We start from the raw sequence: 16,075 nt of genomic DNA on the forward strand, positions 1-16,075 counted from the left end.
ATTAGTGGAAATATTGTGGGGGGCTTGAGGTGAACCCCTAGGTTTGGGACAGGTACCCTTTGCAAGAATGCAAGACTCCATAACTTAGCTTAGAAATTAAAAAAAATTTTATTAAGTTAGAAGTCATGTTGAATTTGACTTGGAGGACAGTGTGTAGGGATTGACATTGCCTCCTATTGGAGATGTGTTCTGGGCTTTTTACAACAGGGGCTTGGTGACCAGGAATGAAGATGAGGAATGAGGTTAGGCAGGAGTGGGGGATGTTTATTATTTGACCTGGGGTTTGTTTCCCAAACACACATAGTATAGGGGCGAGTAGATACCTTAGATACAACCTGATGGTATCAAAGCATAGCCTAGAGGTGTATCTCTGTGTCCATCTCAAAATGTAAGGGAGAATCCAAGGAGAATATTTCTCTCTGGGATTTTGCCTTATCGCAAGTCTCTGAAGCCGAAAGCCAACTTTTCTTCAACCTCACAAGAATAACAAGGAAGGGAAGGAATTTCTTGCTTTTAGCTTGACCTGAAAGGCTTCTGGATTTGAAGTCCTAAGTGACACCCATGCTGGTAATAGATGCTCTTTCACAAAAATGTCTTTTATTGTGAAATTAGCAAAAAAAAAAGGAAACAAAACAAAAAACTTTGATTTTAACAGAAATGATTCATCCAGAAAATAAGCCTAGTACAAAGGAAGCAAACTAGAGACAGTCAACATTGATTTTACCCTTTTGCTTAGTAGAACTTGATTGCAATATACAGAAAGAATTTGTACTTTCATAGTGTAGAAAATCACCTTCACCGAAGCTCAATCTAATATGTGATTTAGTAAATATATCCTAGGGAATTGTGTGAGGCTCACAAAGGATAAAGAACTTGGCTAGTAAGTGTCGGAGGTGAGATTTGAATCCAGATTTTTTGGGTCTAAACCTTACATTGTAATCATTATGCCATGTGCTCTCTTTGAATATTTCAAAAATAGGGAAAAGAAAAGAAAGAGATTTGGGTCTATATTCAACCTTGACTAATTTATCTGCTTTGTGAGATATACACCTTTCCCTCCAGGCTCAAGGAGGAACAGAATCTAGAAGACAAGAAAGAACTTCAAGTTACTATTTTAAAAAATTTAATATGAAGGAGATCCAATATTCCAGATGCTGGCATATTAGTTCTTTCTGTGTTTTATAAAGTCATAAAGAAAAAATCTTGAGCTACAGATCAGAAAATCAGGTTTCCATTGAAAACTTTAGAATGAAACCCTCTGAAGTCTACAGACAATTCCTGATTCTATGTGACCTCTCTACTCATTCAATGCTATTTAGATATTATCTAGCATTGACTTCTAATTCAATTGAAGTCTTCTTATTCAATTCAATTCAATTAACATTTATGTCTTCATCATTTTGAAAATACCCAGTAATCATTGCACTGTTCCATGGATTCTGGGATTTGAAAACAATTGGCTACACTTTTAATTACATGTGTGTATTGCAGTGCATGTGTGTTTGTGCTTGTGTTTGCGTGTGTGTGCATGTCCACACACGCATATGCATGTTCACCTCTGATGAGGAAGCTATTTCTGATTCTTTTGCCAGTTTTGTGAAGAATTGATTGGAAAAGGACTAGCATTAGGAAGACCTGATAGAAAGATATTACAAATTCTAAGCAAGTAGAATGAGCTTCTGAACTAGATGGAGACTACCTACTTTATGGCAAACACTGTTATGTTATATTGAAGATAAAAAGGACAAAACAAAATATTTTCTGAGTTCAACAAGCTTGTATTTTAGTAGGAGCAGTAAGTAAATACAGAGTAATTTAATAAGGGAGAGAATGCTAATAAGGGGAGAGAAACTGGGAAATTTCTTATGCAGAAGGATCAATATTCCAAGGAAGGAATAAACGAACAAATGAATGAAAGAAAGAAGAAAGGAAACATTTATTAAGTACCTACTATGTGTAAAGCACTATGATAAGCACTTAAATATTATCTCATTTTATCCTCAAAATAACCAGTGGTACTGCTATTATCCCTAGTAAGTAAAAAAGTGGGAAAAGATGAAAGAGACTCTTTATATAATAAAATATTTATTAAACATGTCCTCATTTTATAGGACCTAAGGACTACTAGAATCATTAGAAACAGAGTCTTATATTTGTTTTGATACATGGATAAAATGCTGAACATGGAGTCAAGGAGACCTAGATTCAAATTCTGTCTCTCAAAACTTACTAACTAGTGTTATGTAAATCTCGGGAGTTGAGAAGGAATTAATTGGGGAGTATTGAATGATCCAAATGGGACACCTAGTTATAGTAGTGATCCCAAAAGGTCAACCCAAATACAGTTGCTACTATAAGAGAATATGTGGAATCTTTTTCCTCCAATCCCAAAATAAAAAAGTAGCAACCAGGGCTAACAGCTTGAACTAAGGAATCAGCTGTTTGGGGAACACAGCTGACCCTTGTCCTAACTGAAGCCCTAGTGAGTTGATGAAGGTGGTTATATTCCTTAGCTTATACATTATAGATCTGGATGTTTGGTCTATCAAACCTAATTAATTAATTGACTTGTTCTGATTGCAGATTTAATCTTAACTGATGGTTGAAGGACTATTGAAAGTAAAACCCCTTTCCTGGCTGCCACAAGACTCATCCAACTAAAGCCTCCCACTGGAACTTTGAGAATTTACAGGCAAGTGGCTTCTTACAAGATGGTTTAATTGTTGAAGAGTTTAGGGGAAAAGGAGAACTGGGTAAATATGGAAAGGAGGAATTGGGATTCCTAAGTAAATCTAAGTTGAATAGCTCGTTGTTGAATCTTCAACCGATTATTATTGATTAAGGATCTTGGTTGGCTGACAGCCTGGCTAGGTCTGATTGGCCCAGCCCTAAATCAAGGTTAGACCCTGCTGATGATAGATTTCTTTGCAGATATTCTTGTTGATAATAAATCAGAGAACTGTGGTTGATGGGATACAGTTAAATCAGTCTGTAAGCTAGAGTTGGTTTCTGAGTAAAGAGAGTATAAGCTATGTCTAAGCCCTTCTCTACCCTTGCCCATATATCTCCAAACTGAGACCATATATTTCCGAACTGAGACCATTTATATCCAAACTGAGACCCAGATGGGTTCAGGTCTGTTCCTTTTATAGGCAAATTTCAACTGCCCTGGTTCATGCCAGGCTCACGCCAAGCTCGTACCAAGCTCACGCCACCTCAGCTCATTTTGCATTCTAAGCAGGTAACTGCCTATCATTCTTGACCTGATGGTTGTCATTATATTTCTTTACACTAGGTAATACTGGGTAAGCCATTTAATTTATTGTGTGACTCAGGCAACTTCTTGGGATTGTAAGAGCTCTTCCTGTCATCCTTCCTGTACAATTTTTGTAGCTTCATTTACAATGACAAATTGTTGGTCATGGTTATGATTTATTTGATGTTGTCTCCTTCCCTAGTAAGGTATATACATATATATATGTATATATATATATATATATAACATTATTTCTTTGGAAAAATTCTGTTTGCTCATGATGCAATTTCCAGGAATCCATTGTAGGGAAAAGTATTTACTACTCATAAGGGAAGGGCAGTCAAGGAGTTATTGTGTTTATTGACTCGGCATTCCCAAGTTGTCATCACACCAGTCCTCTTTATTGTCATGGACGAGTGTACATTGACTCAGTATTGAAGTTGAGAAAAGAATTCTGCACACCGTAGACACTCAATAAATAATGCTGATGAACTTTTAGAAGTATCACATTTGAAGAAGTATCTCATGTGTGCTTCTGCAAAGGAAATTCCAGAATCAAGAACAAGTACGTACAAAACCATCAAGCAACGCTAATTTAACATAAGATTTTACAAAAACAGTAATGTATTTGTTTCGAATCATGATTAGGAGGGACATTACTTTTGACGATTATTATACACATTCTCTCATGAGAACTCCATGATCGCCTCCTAAGATCGTTCCATTGTTGTCCTTATTTTACATATGATGAAATTCTACTTCAGAAAGGTGAACTTTGTCTAAAGTCACCCAACTAAGGAATGGCAAAACCAGATATCCTTTCTTTTCCTAACTTTTAAGTCCTATGTTCTTTCTGCTAATTAATCTTGTGTATATGAACTCCCACTGCCCGATTTTAATATAATTGATTTGCTTTGAAATCCTATGTCTTTTATCTTTATGAATTTTAAAACACTATTCTGAGAAGGGGGTTCCTGGGCTTCATCAGATTGCTAGTCAGGCCCATGACACAAAAATGGTTGAGAATGCCTATTAGTTTAGACAACTTCTTTTAAAAGGGAACTGGTGGGGCAGCTAGGTGGTTCAGTGGATAGAAAACCAGACCTGGAGAGAGGAGGTCCATAGTTCAAATATGGCCTCAGATACTCCTTAAGCAGTGTGACTCTGGGCAAATCACTTAAACCCACCCGTGTACTCTTTATTGCTCTTCTGCCTTGGAAGCAATAATGAGTATCAATTGTAAGATGGAAGGTAAGGGTTTAAACAACAACAAAAAAATTGGTGTGTGATCTACCCAACAGTGATTTCAGGTAGCTTTTCTTTTCTGGGAATCCCTTCTTTGAACCACTCCCAAGAAAGTCTAGACCCCTCCTTGTGGCAGCAGAAGAGCAAGTACCAAATGGAGCGTAGATTCATGTTCTTTGTTGAAGTTACTGATGAAATTAACAAAAGAAGTTGTGTTTGAAGTCTTTGTTTAGTTTTCACTCTGTTTCTAGGCATCAAATCATCTAATGTGGCAGGTTACAGGTTCTCTTGTGACTTGAAAGGAATTTTCTTAGAGCAAGTGATGTCTTTATTCATTATTTATTTATGTATACATTCATCTATTTTTTACTTAATTTATCTCTCTATAGATTCATTCATCTATTCCTATCAATATACCTGTCTATGTATAATAAAATCCCTCTTAAAGAGTATTAAAACAAGCCAGCTGTACAGTTGCAGCAATAATCATAAGAAAATAAATATGCGCCCTGCTATTACCCAGCCCTCCCAAACTCTATTAAATGGGTCGGAAGGGCAGGGCACTGTAAACTCATGCCTACAGGAAAGGCAAATGTTGCATTTTAAAGTATAATTTAATGTAATGAACCACCGTGCCAGACTCAGGGCCCTGCAAGTCACAACGAGCAATATTTTGGAAACAAGCACATGAATATAATTGGCAACCGAGACACACTGAGAGAAAATGCAGGGAATGTTAACCTGGAGGGACCTGATGGAAAAGCAGAAAAAGGGCTTAAGAAATAAAGGAAATCTGTTGCCATAAAATTCTGGGGAGAGTAAACAAAACTTCCTAATGGCATCTTCTTTCTGAAGGATATAGTGGAAATGATATTAGTGAGTATCAAGTTGTTTCCACCAATTTTTAAAAGACTGATTTATGAGGAAATAGTCAAAGTTTATGGCCAAACGTGTGGCTGTAGTGAACAATTGAGTGAAGAGAGGAGACTACCTTTAATGACCATTGCTTAAGTACTGAAAGATTATTTAAATTGTTTATTTGGAAGTTATGGAATAGTATTTTGTGGTTTTTTTTTTAAAGAATAATTGGGCTCAATGAAAAGACACGGTGATTAAGCTTATGGAATATAGTATCTTGGCTGCAGGGAAGTGGAATCCCCATCACATTCATGAGTCATAGAACTTGACTCGACATATCACTTCTGAGTGTGCAAATTTAGAAATTGGCCCTTGATTACAAATAACTGAATAGGTATTTCCATAATTGACTATTTGGGGATACAAAAAAATGCTAGTATCGAAGCAAGTCAGCTTGGGAAGGAAGGAATTTGACTGTTTAATTACGAGATAGAGAGATGGATGGATGGATGGATGGATAGATAGATAGATAGATAGATAGATAGATAGATAGCAATGTGACTTGTCCTCAATGGAATTAGAAAGGATTGGAAGGAGGATGGGATGAGAGGAAAAATAAAGGGGTAAGGAGGTTTCTTAGAGGATAGAGCACTAGGTCTGAAGTCAGAAAGACCTGAGTTCAAATCTGGCCCCATGTACTAGTTGTGTAACACTGAATAAGTCTTCTAACCTTTGTCTGCCTCAGTTTTCTCAGCTACAAAATGGAAATCCTAATAATACCTACCTAACAAGATTGTTATGAAAATAAAATGTGACAATATTGGTAAATATTAGCCCTATACCTGGCAAATAGAAGTAATTTTAGAAATTCTTATTTTCTTCCTTTCTAAAGAATTGAGAAAAGGGACGGATCCTCAGGTATGTTTAATATTCAAAGAGATAAAGATATGCTCTTATGAACATGTCAACATTTTGTGAGTTCAATGTTAAAATTTTAAAATATGAGTTTGTAGCAAAAGGAGGTCATTGTATATTTAGTTTTTTAAAGATGTAAGAAGCTGTAAAGTTTATTTTTATATGTCTGAATATGTAATAATGTTATTATAACGCAATCAACTGGCATACCATCATGAATATCATTCCAGTAATATATGTATATTTATCTCAAAAATATACCAACAATAAGCAGGATTGTGTTATATGGGAGAAATGGTTGCTGGTGATACATATCTTTTTTTGAAGTCTCACATAATTTAATCAAATATTATATTTAAGACTGGAGAGCATCTAGTAATTCCTTCATGATGAAGAAGCTGAGGCCCCTACAGATTGTTGATTTGGTAATAAATTAACAGAGGTGGAATATGAATCTAAGTCTTCTTACTCCCAACAGTCTTTCCACAGTCACAACATGCCTCAGAAAATCACTTGGAGGGGCTCTACTATTCAATAGTTATCAGAATGGATTCCCGGAATGTGAGGGAACACCATATTATCCAGAGATCAATACCAAACCCAATGATCACAATTCTTTAGTTAATTTTCGTTCCATGTGTCTCACACTCCTAGCATTTGGAATTGAAGGATGCATCCCCTGGCATAAGATCAGAAGTATCTGGCCCCATCAGATAACAAACACTTCACTGCATGAGATCTTGTGAATTAAAAATATTGTGAGCATTCCATTTTACGTTTCATGAATTGGCTAATCTTTTGTCTTTTAAACCCTTACCTTCCATCCCTGAATCAATACTTCATATTGGTTCCAAGGCAGAAGAGTGGTAAGGGCTGGGCAATGGGGGTTAGGTGACTTGCTCAGGGTCACACACGTAGGAAGCGTCTGATGTTAGATCTGAAGACATCTCTAGGTCTGACTTTCATACCATGGAGCCACCAAGGTACCCCCAAGTTGGTCACTTTTACATAGAATTGTAATTAGGGCCAGGTAGCTATAGCTTTGCTATCAGTGGGCAATACTGGAAGGAAATAATCTTCATTATTACCTGGGGACTGCTGTCCCTGAGTGCCTTAAGATAATGATAGATTATTTTTCTGTAGAAATGAATGGAAAATAGATTAAGTCCAAGGCCTGGGAATGATTTTATAGTTATAGAAGTCAGGAAAAGGGTAGAGATTACAGGCTTTGCCTTTTCTCCCCATGGCTGCTCCCACAATCAGGTAATCTTTTCCTATCTCTCCCTTATCTCACCTTGTTAACCTATGCCAGAATTCTCTTCTCTAACCAGTTCATCTCTGCACCTTCTCAGGTCTAATCCTACTTCTTTTTAAAACTGTGCTTTCCTTCTAGTTAACAAACTTCCTTTCACTCACATTTCCTTCTTCTTATACTGCTTCCATTTTCTATTGTTCCCAGAAATCTGGCTTTCTTGGAAGACATCACTCTTCTCGGTACCCTCTCTAAGTCCTATCTCACAGGCTTAGGAGGAGGAGTTGCTATATTCCTTGCTCATGACTGCTTTCACGTTCATTACCACCCTCACTTAGCAACTACTTCCCCATTTTTTAAATTTACAGTCTCAGGGGCTATTAATATTCATTCAAGTTACATACAAGTTCTTCATAATGCCATTGCTTTTGTAAAATAAACAGGATAGCATCTGTCTTCTTTCTCAGCTTTCTTTTGTTCTTTCTTTTTTCTTTCTTTCTTCCTTCCTTCCTTTTTCTTCCTTGCTTCCTTCCTTGCTTCCTTGCTTCCTTGCTTCCTTCCTTCCTTCCTTGCTTCCTTCCTTCCTTCCTTCCTTCCTTCCTTCCTTCCTTCCTTCCTTCCTTCCTTCCTTCCCTCCCTCCCTTCCTCCTTTCTTTCTTTCACTAGAAAATTATTTTTACTGAATTAAATAACAGTATCTATCTGAAAACAAAGAACAATTATAAGACCATTTTTTTCTATGCCACTCATGTCAACTTTTCCCACAATCAGCTACTAAATTTTTATTTTATCAGCCCACTGCAGAAATGTCACTATTAGATAATACTCAAATGTGTAGCAAAGGTTATACTTGTATTCATATAAGTAGAGATCTTCTGTAGTATGTTGAAAGTACTAGATTTGAACCCCAGTTCTGATTCAGCCATTTTTTACTGTGTTATTGTTTCACTTCTATGATTTTAAGTGTCTTTTACTATAAAAGATCATGGTCAAATTTTATTTTTGAACTGTAGCATAAAAGCAGCTGTACAACTCTAGTGTAGCAGGAGTCAGAAAGGTAAAATTTCTTCCATTCAACTAATTATTTTCACTTTAAAATCACTTCTTTGTATTTAAGCTATTAGGCAGGTCATAAGAACAACCTATTTTTAAAAATCTTAACATATGACCTAGTATACCTACTGAATTCAGTAGCTAATTTGTAAACCATGATTAATAAAAAAAATTCAGTAGCTGTAGCATTCAATCATAGCCCCAAAACACTCACCACAGACAAACCATGTTTGATAATCCTGTTGCTACATCAGGAGTATTAGAGTGTTCTATATATTTATTGTTTTACAGCAGAATGCCCAACACAGATCATCATAACTGCCAAATAGTCAGCTGTGCAAAATAGTATATATAGTGCTTGAATTCAAATGGAAGACATAATTTTTTTCTTTAAATAAATACTTAAACACAAATTTATTGTCTTACAAAATAGCATTAAACTATATGGTCCAAGTTGATCAGCCTCCTTGGACCCACAGTAACTGTTATTTTCCCCAAAACCCATAACATCAATATTCTGAATCATCATCAGTTCCATTGTGTGAATAATGGATCACAATAAAAAAGCTCTTTTCCAAGAGCTTTTCCTGGCCCTTCTACAAACATGATCTGATCTGGATAAAAAGACTACAGGAATTTCTTGAAGGTCAGTGGTCCAAAATGTTAAGTATGATTAAGTATTCTACATGATCTATATTCACTGTTTCCATTTTTAGGTAGGATGTACTTAGATTACTTTCTTCAATTCATCATACAGGACAAGTACTACCCATGCCTCTAAGAACACTGGACCAGGCATCCTTGAAGAAAGCTTTGTCACCCTCATCTTTAGCAATCTTCCTCCAGCAGTCAATTGTACATGATAGCAGCTCTTTTGCCCTGGGAGCCTTACTGTATCAAAGGGATAGGAAACCACACCTGCTACAGCAGTCACGGTTTGTGTAATCATGCAACTTATCACAAAAGGAGTGTTCTTAGGATCTGGAAGCATACATTTTGCTGTATCATAGATTCCAAAGTAAGCTGCTCTATAGATAATAATACCTTGCCCTGAGACATTGAAACCTTGACATAAACCTGGAATTCCATCAGACTTGGTGATTTTCACAAGGCAATCTCCCAGGCAAGATTACCAGCAAAATACCTCCAAAATTGTGTGTGCTTGTCCACTCCTGCCCCAAACACAGGCTTATACTTATCCTTAAAGGCGAAATTAAGGACCCGGGTGGGGAAATATCTGATGACATTTGCCAAGTTACCCTGCCAGAAGGAAAGCATCCCTCCTTCCTTTGGAATTCCAACTATACAATTCATAATGCCTTTGTACTGTTTATCTGCAGCAATTTGTCTACTTGATGATACACCTGCAATAGTAGCTTGACTCTCTCGATGGGGGCTACCGAGGTCTTGGAAATAGTGGCAGCGATGCCACCATCCAAGAAGTCCTTGGCAAAAGAGATGGCCTGTGGTGGAATCAGAAATAGAAAGCTGGTGTAAGAGGGTTTGAAAGCTGGGGAACACTTTGCTATCTGAACAGACCCTTGCTACAGCTTGGACCAAAAGGAGAGATTTTCTTTCTGAATGAGGAAACTTGGGGTTATCCTTTTGGTGTAGGAAGTGACAGAATAATACTTTAAAATGGATAAAACAAAATAAATGAGATTACAAAGGAAATGAAATATATTGAGTTATAGCTATCAAAAGAATTAAAAAATAAATTTATAAAGTCCAGATTAATCACTGCTAGTAGATGATCCAGATTTAAGATTGTGTGACTAAATGATGTCTATTACCTAAACTTTATCATGCATTTTAGTAGAAATCTTGTAGCACTTGTCCAAGAGTATATATATTTGGGACAGAATATACCTTTGGACAATGAAGTTGAGCGAGAGTTGAACAGGAAGAACAGTAGGCTAGACTTCTGTTGAGAAATCACAAAATTGTTTTAACATCAATTATAACATTTATAAAGCACTTTAAGGTCTTCAAAGTACTGTAATGCATCTCATTTCATTTGACTCATGACAACCCAGTGAGGTTCATGGTAGATGTACTCAGGCTACAACATATATTAAGAAATACTCTATATAATAATAACTCTAAAATGAATTATCAGTCTTGTTTGTGGCATGAACCCCTTTACAAGTCTAGTGAAGTGTAATTGAATAAAATACATAAGATTACAAAGGAAATAATTACATTGAAATATGATCTTCAAAATATAAAATTATAATGTATGTGTAATACACATGTGTTTCTTCAGTAGTAAATAAAATGACCAGATAAATTATTTAAAATTTAGTTAAAAAGTTAATCAAAGTGGGCAGCTAGATGGCTCAGTGGATAGGGACCCAGGCTTGAAGACAGTTGGTCCTGGTTCAAATAGAGCCTTAGACACTTACTAGATGTGTGACTTTGGGCAAGTCACCCCATTGCCTAGCCCTTATTGCTCTTCTGCCTCGGAATCAATACACAATATTGATTCTAAGATGGAAGGTAAAAGTCTAAAAAAGTTAATTTAAAAAAACATAACACAAAAGCAGTTGATGCTTAGCTGGAATAAGAACACAAAACTGTGAGGTAGTCCTTGACAAGGTGACATACGTATCATCATGAGTATCTAATCAATTTTTTATTTCGAAGGTTACAAAACCCAATAAACAAAGATCAGTTACTGCAAATAGAATGAAAGCTTTTATAGCTTTATTTACAAGGAGAATACTGGCATCTAAAAAAGAACAACAGATTTCTCTGTGGATTTTTGAGTAAATTCTACTTGCAATAGGTTTTCTGTTCTAAGATGAATGAATTTATCTTTGGTTAGGTTAAAACCCTCAAAAGAGTTTATACCATAATTTGTTGCCCAACTTTAATGCCCTAAAGATAGATAACTTTTAAAATAGTCCTGAAGAGATTTCTTTTTCAAAGAAATTGATAGAAACAAATTGTATCTCATCTTCTTCTTGGTAAAGAATTTCTTCCAGCATTTGAACATTTGCTAGGAAGTCAGCCTCTATTCTCATCTTCCATTTTGGCAACTTAGTCAAAACAACTAAAAAATTTTTAGGGGTATCCATGACAGAAATGTTAGGACCATGAATTTAAATATTTAATTCATTCATATGGTTAAAAATTCTGCTAGGTAAGCCAGTCAATGTATAAGATCCTTTCTTTCAAACTCTTTTTGAAAAAGTGAAACTTCAGTCCTAAGTTTGCACAAGTGCTTCAAAATTGTCCTTTTGAAAGTCATCAAACTTCTCTGTGATAGAGAATTGCTCAACATTCTGCTCCCATTTCCTGATAAAATAATTTAAAATAACTGATTCATTGATCCAGTCTGATAAAGTTGATGACTTTTATTATTGATAATAAGACTTTTTTCAGGGTCATTGGGAGAGTCGTTTTTGTTAAAACAGGACTTTGTAAAAAACAAAGGGTGACAACGACAGGAGACACTTCGTTTTCCACTAATATAGCAAGACCAGTACCATACATCAGAGGAGCTCCAAATGTGCCAAAGAGTATGAAACTTTTCTTTCCATTCAAAGTGGTTGGGTGTTTGTTTGTTTGTTTGTTTGTTTGTTTGTTTTTGGCAACAAACAAACAAACAAAACTTCATCATTTCCAAAATATTGGTGCCCTCTAGGTTATAAAGGGGGTCATTGTCAACATATACATATTAAACAAAAACAAGACTAACTTGGGAGATATCTGTAGTTTCATCTACTTGCACAGGGAAGATTGAACCTGTTAATTTTTCAGTGATCTTCAAAATATTAAACCAAATGTCAGCTCTTTTAGAAAGTACAATGGAGTTACTTTTTTTCTCCTCTTCCAAACCACAGAGAAATTTGATTATTTCCAGTGTACACAGCTTTACTAAAGTCTTTCCAGTAGTGTGAGACTCCTTTCTATTGACAATCTGATAATCAAGTTTATGAGATGCTTCCTATAAAGGTTTTTTTGAAGAGTAGATAGAGTGCTGGCTTTGTCAGGGAGAACTGAGTTCAAATTTAGCCTCAGATATTTGCTAGTTGTAAGCTCCTAGGCAAGTCACTTAGCTTCTGTTTTTTTTCAGTGTCCTCAACTTATAAAAGGGGTGTCTTAGTAATAACACCTATCTCACAGGTGTGTTGTGAGGATCATGTGAATTAATATTTATAAAGCATTTATCATAGTGCCTAGCACAGAGTAGACACTTATTAAATATCTATTTATTTCTAGAAATAGTTTTTGTGAAATGGCAGTTGAATTTTTTGGTACAAAATGAACTTGAATCGTTGGATGTATTTTTAGGATATATAAATATGAGTTGAACTTTGATTTTTTTTGTTTCCTTTCACAATCACAATGTTGTTTTTTTACTTCCTTTCACGATCATTTTTTCCCAGAAAAAATCCTTTGTCTTTTATGTCCTCTGATTTTTATTAGTTGAAGTGAAATCATACATAAAAATAAATGTGTGAGATACAGATGTGTATATGTTTGTATATAGTTTTCATCATGATTTCTTTGACAGCTTCACTTAAAATTGAATATGTAAAAATAGAAAATAAGTCCAAAATAAAATATTTTATTTAATTGACATTTTTGAAACAATTTTTCAAAGGTTTAAAGTGATTTGTTTGATAAATATGCCTAGAAATAAGTAATTTGTATATTATTTGAGTAAAATATTTAAAAAGTTTAAGAACCTTGTATGACAAGTAAATAAAACAAGGCAGATTAAAAAATTTATTTAAAATGTTAACACCTTTTATGGCTTTTAAATATTTTAAAATAAAAATTTTATACTCTAATAGACATTCTGATTACAGAAATAGACCAAGAATAACGTTCTTCCTGGAATCCAACTATTGTTATAGATAGAATTATATGGCTTCCTGTGTCTTCCTAGAAATTGCTTTCAACATTACTTCAAAATTACTATAGTTATTAAATCTGCTATTACATTGTATGTACTTGTGTGACATAGCTGGCCGGCTGTCCTGTAAAATAAATTCCCAAATAGATGTAGAATATTGTAATACAGGCTTACACCATGCCTCATGTCCCAAAAGGATATCCTAGATATCCTATTTGTTGCCTAATCATCTTTTAGCTACCATAATATGAAGTTATATGATCTTAAATTGGTGATTCAGACATCTACATTTCTTTCTAGTCTTGAGAGTAAATAATATTTTGAGATATTTGAAACAAGGATAATGTGATATAAAAGTATCTCTAATTTCTACTGATGACCAAGTCACAGGTACTGCTATTGTTTTTGTTCAGTTGTTTCAATCATGTCTGACTCTTTGTGACCTTGTTTAAGAATTTCTGAAATCCTAGAATAGTTCTACTTCTCAGTTTATCAAAATGCTTATTAGAATTCATCATGCTATCAACAGGGAAAAGGCTTCCAAGCTCACAACTTCTTTGTGAGTAAAATATTTTATAGTCCAAGATGGATATTATAGTATTACTTACATAGATTTTTTGTGGCATGCAATTATTATCCCATTGAATTTCTCTCCTATGGTAGCAAAATATCATTTGAACTTGGTTAGCAAAAATTCTCAATGTATGCCCAAGATGGACAGAAGCAGACTTTGAAGTGGAATCTAGAGATCCCATGAATGAAGACAATATCTGTGAATACTTTAGCATAAAACATCAAGGAGAAGGCTAAAGCTATATATATTTAATTAAGAGATACCAGCATTCTCAGATCAAAGTTAAACGGGAATAGCATGTTTAAAACAATAAATAACTACACAATGTCAGTCTTGATATCCACCTTTGGAACTGTAAAATAGATCCGAAAAAATTTGGAAAGGATCCTAACAAAAGTCTATGCAATAATAATGAAATATAGAGTCCATAACTCTAAGGTAATTAAAGATTTTTAGAACACATGATAGATGGATCCAAAATCTGTAGAAATACTCTAAAACAAACTGACTTAGCTTTATCTAAGAGACTGTCAACAACTGAATTTACTGAATATGACAAAAAGTAGTTGATTCTGGAAAGAACCCATGAAGTGTTCAATATCCAAGAAAGAAGTCAGTGGTCCCCATGAGTAGCAACCACATAAATTTATGTTAACAAATCATAAACAAAGAAGAATGGAATCCATGATGGAGTCCTGTGGATTTTTTTGTGGAAATAGAAGCTTTTATAATGGCAATTAAGGACTCAGTCATTACTACCAGAAACTATAGAAGTGATATCTTTTAAGAGTCTTAAGCACTCATCGATAAATGTAAAAAACACAAGGAAATGTTTGAAACTACAAGACATTGCTGCAATCTGTAAAAGTTAATGCCTACTGGATAACTAGCAAGAAAGGATGATAGCACAAGTTGTTCATTAGAGGCTTAATCTCTTCTATGGACCTGTCAGATGCTAGATTTCCACATTACAGACACAAATTTCAAAATATCCCAAAGAGCTCAATCAACAAATTTTATCAAATTGGACTTAAACATTTGCTAAATTGTTGCTCAAAATCATCCAGATACAAGACTGATCCATAAAAACTCAAGAATGACATTGTTGATAGATGTTACCATACAAAATTACTCATCCTCTTCAATATAGAGAGAGATAGCAGAAGATATCAAAATAACATGAGAACAAAGTGAGCTTCCAATTATCTACATTGTCTGATAGGCTCCTAGAATTAAACTTAGGAACCTTTCAGCAAGAATATGGAGGGTATGATTACAGTTTAATGCTTTTATTCAACAAATGCAACTTTATATATACAAAATACAAGTTTATTAAATTACAAAGTTTTATCCACCTGTGCATTAATCCACAGAACACTAAACATAACAGAATAATAGTAAGATAGATACTTGCCTTGGGACCATTTAAAAAGATCTGGACTCCGTTGAAAATAGGTGAGAATGAGCTAATAAAAAAAATAATAATCTACTATTTGTTTTATTTACTTGTGCAATGGTACATAGAAGATTATATATAAAAGAACCATATAAGGGTAGCAACTTATCCTGGGACTGTTTCTATTTGAACCCTGTCAAAAGGATAAGAAGATAATAACTATAATAACAATAATAATATAGATAGAGGATGAAAGGGTAAATAATCACGAACTGTCTTTGAAGCTTACATAATCTTGAGGATATTTCAGGACCCACTCAGGATGCAAGAGTAAATTTTATTGCCATATAATGTCTTTTAAAAGTGTCTAGTAATCATATCACAGGAAATTTACATTAATACCTAGTGTGTAGGTGATGGAATGGAAAATTCCTGCCATTTGGATCATCCTCATCTTGCCTTTACTTAAAGGGGAAGACGGCTTGCCTTTTGGCCTTATTGCTATGCTGCTCCCATGGTATGGTTTAAGTGTAAAGCCTATTTCTAGAGCATGTAAAGCATGTAAAATTGCTCCACACCCTGTGTTTTCTGAATGGTTGTCATAGTATACAAATTCTGAGTAATGACTGGGGTGAGGGGAGGGTGAGAAGAATACTGCA

At 34.8% G+C, this 16,075-nt stretch overlaps 1 pseudogene; it reads right to left on the reverse strand.

The window, feature by feature from the left end:
* Positions 1 to 9,306: 9,306 nt before the first annotated feature.
* LOC123245924 overlaps positions 9,307 to 16,075 on the reverse strand; it is a 12,760-nt pseudogene continuing 5,991 nt past the window's right edge.

The sequence above is a fragment of the Gracilinanus agilis genome, chromosome 4 (genome assembly GCF_016433145.1).
Source record: "Gracilinanus agilis isolate LMUSP501 chromosome 4, AgileGrace, whole genome shotgun sequence".
Classification (NCBI taxonomy): domain Eukaryota; kingdom Metazoa; phylum Chordata; class Mammalia; order Didelphimorphia; family Didelphidae; genus Gracilinanus; species Gracilinanus agilis.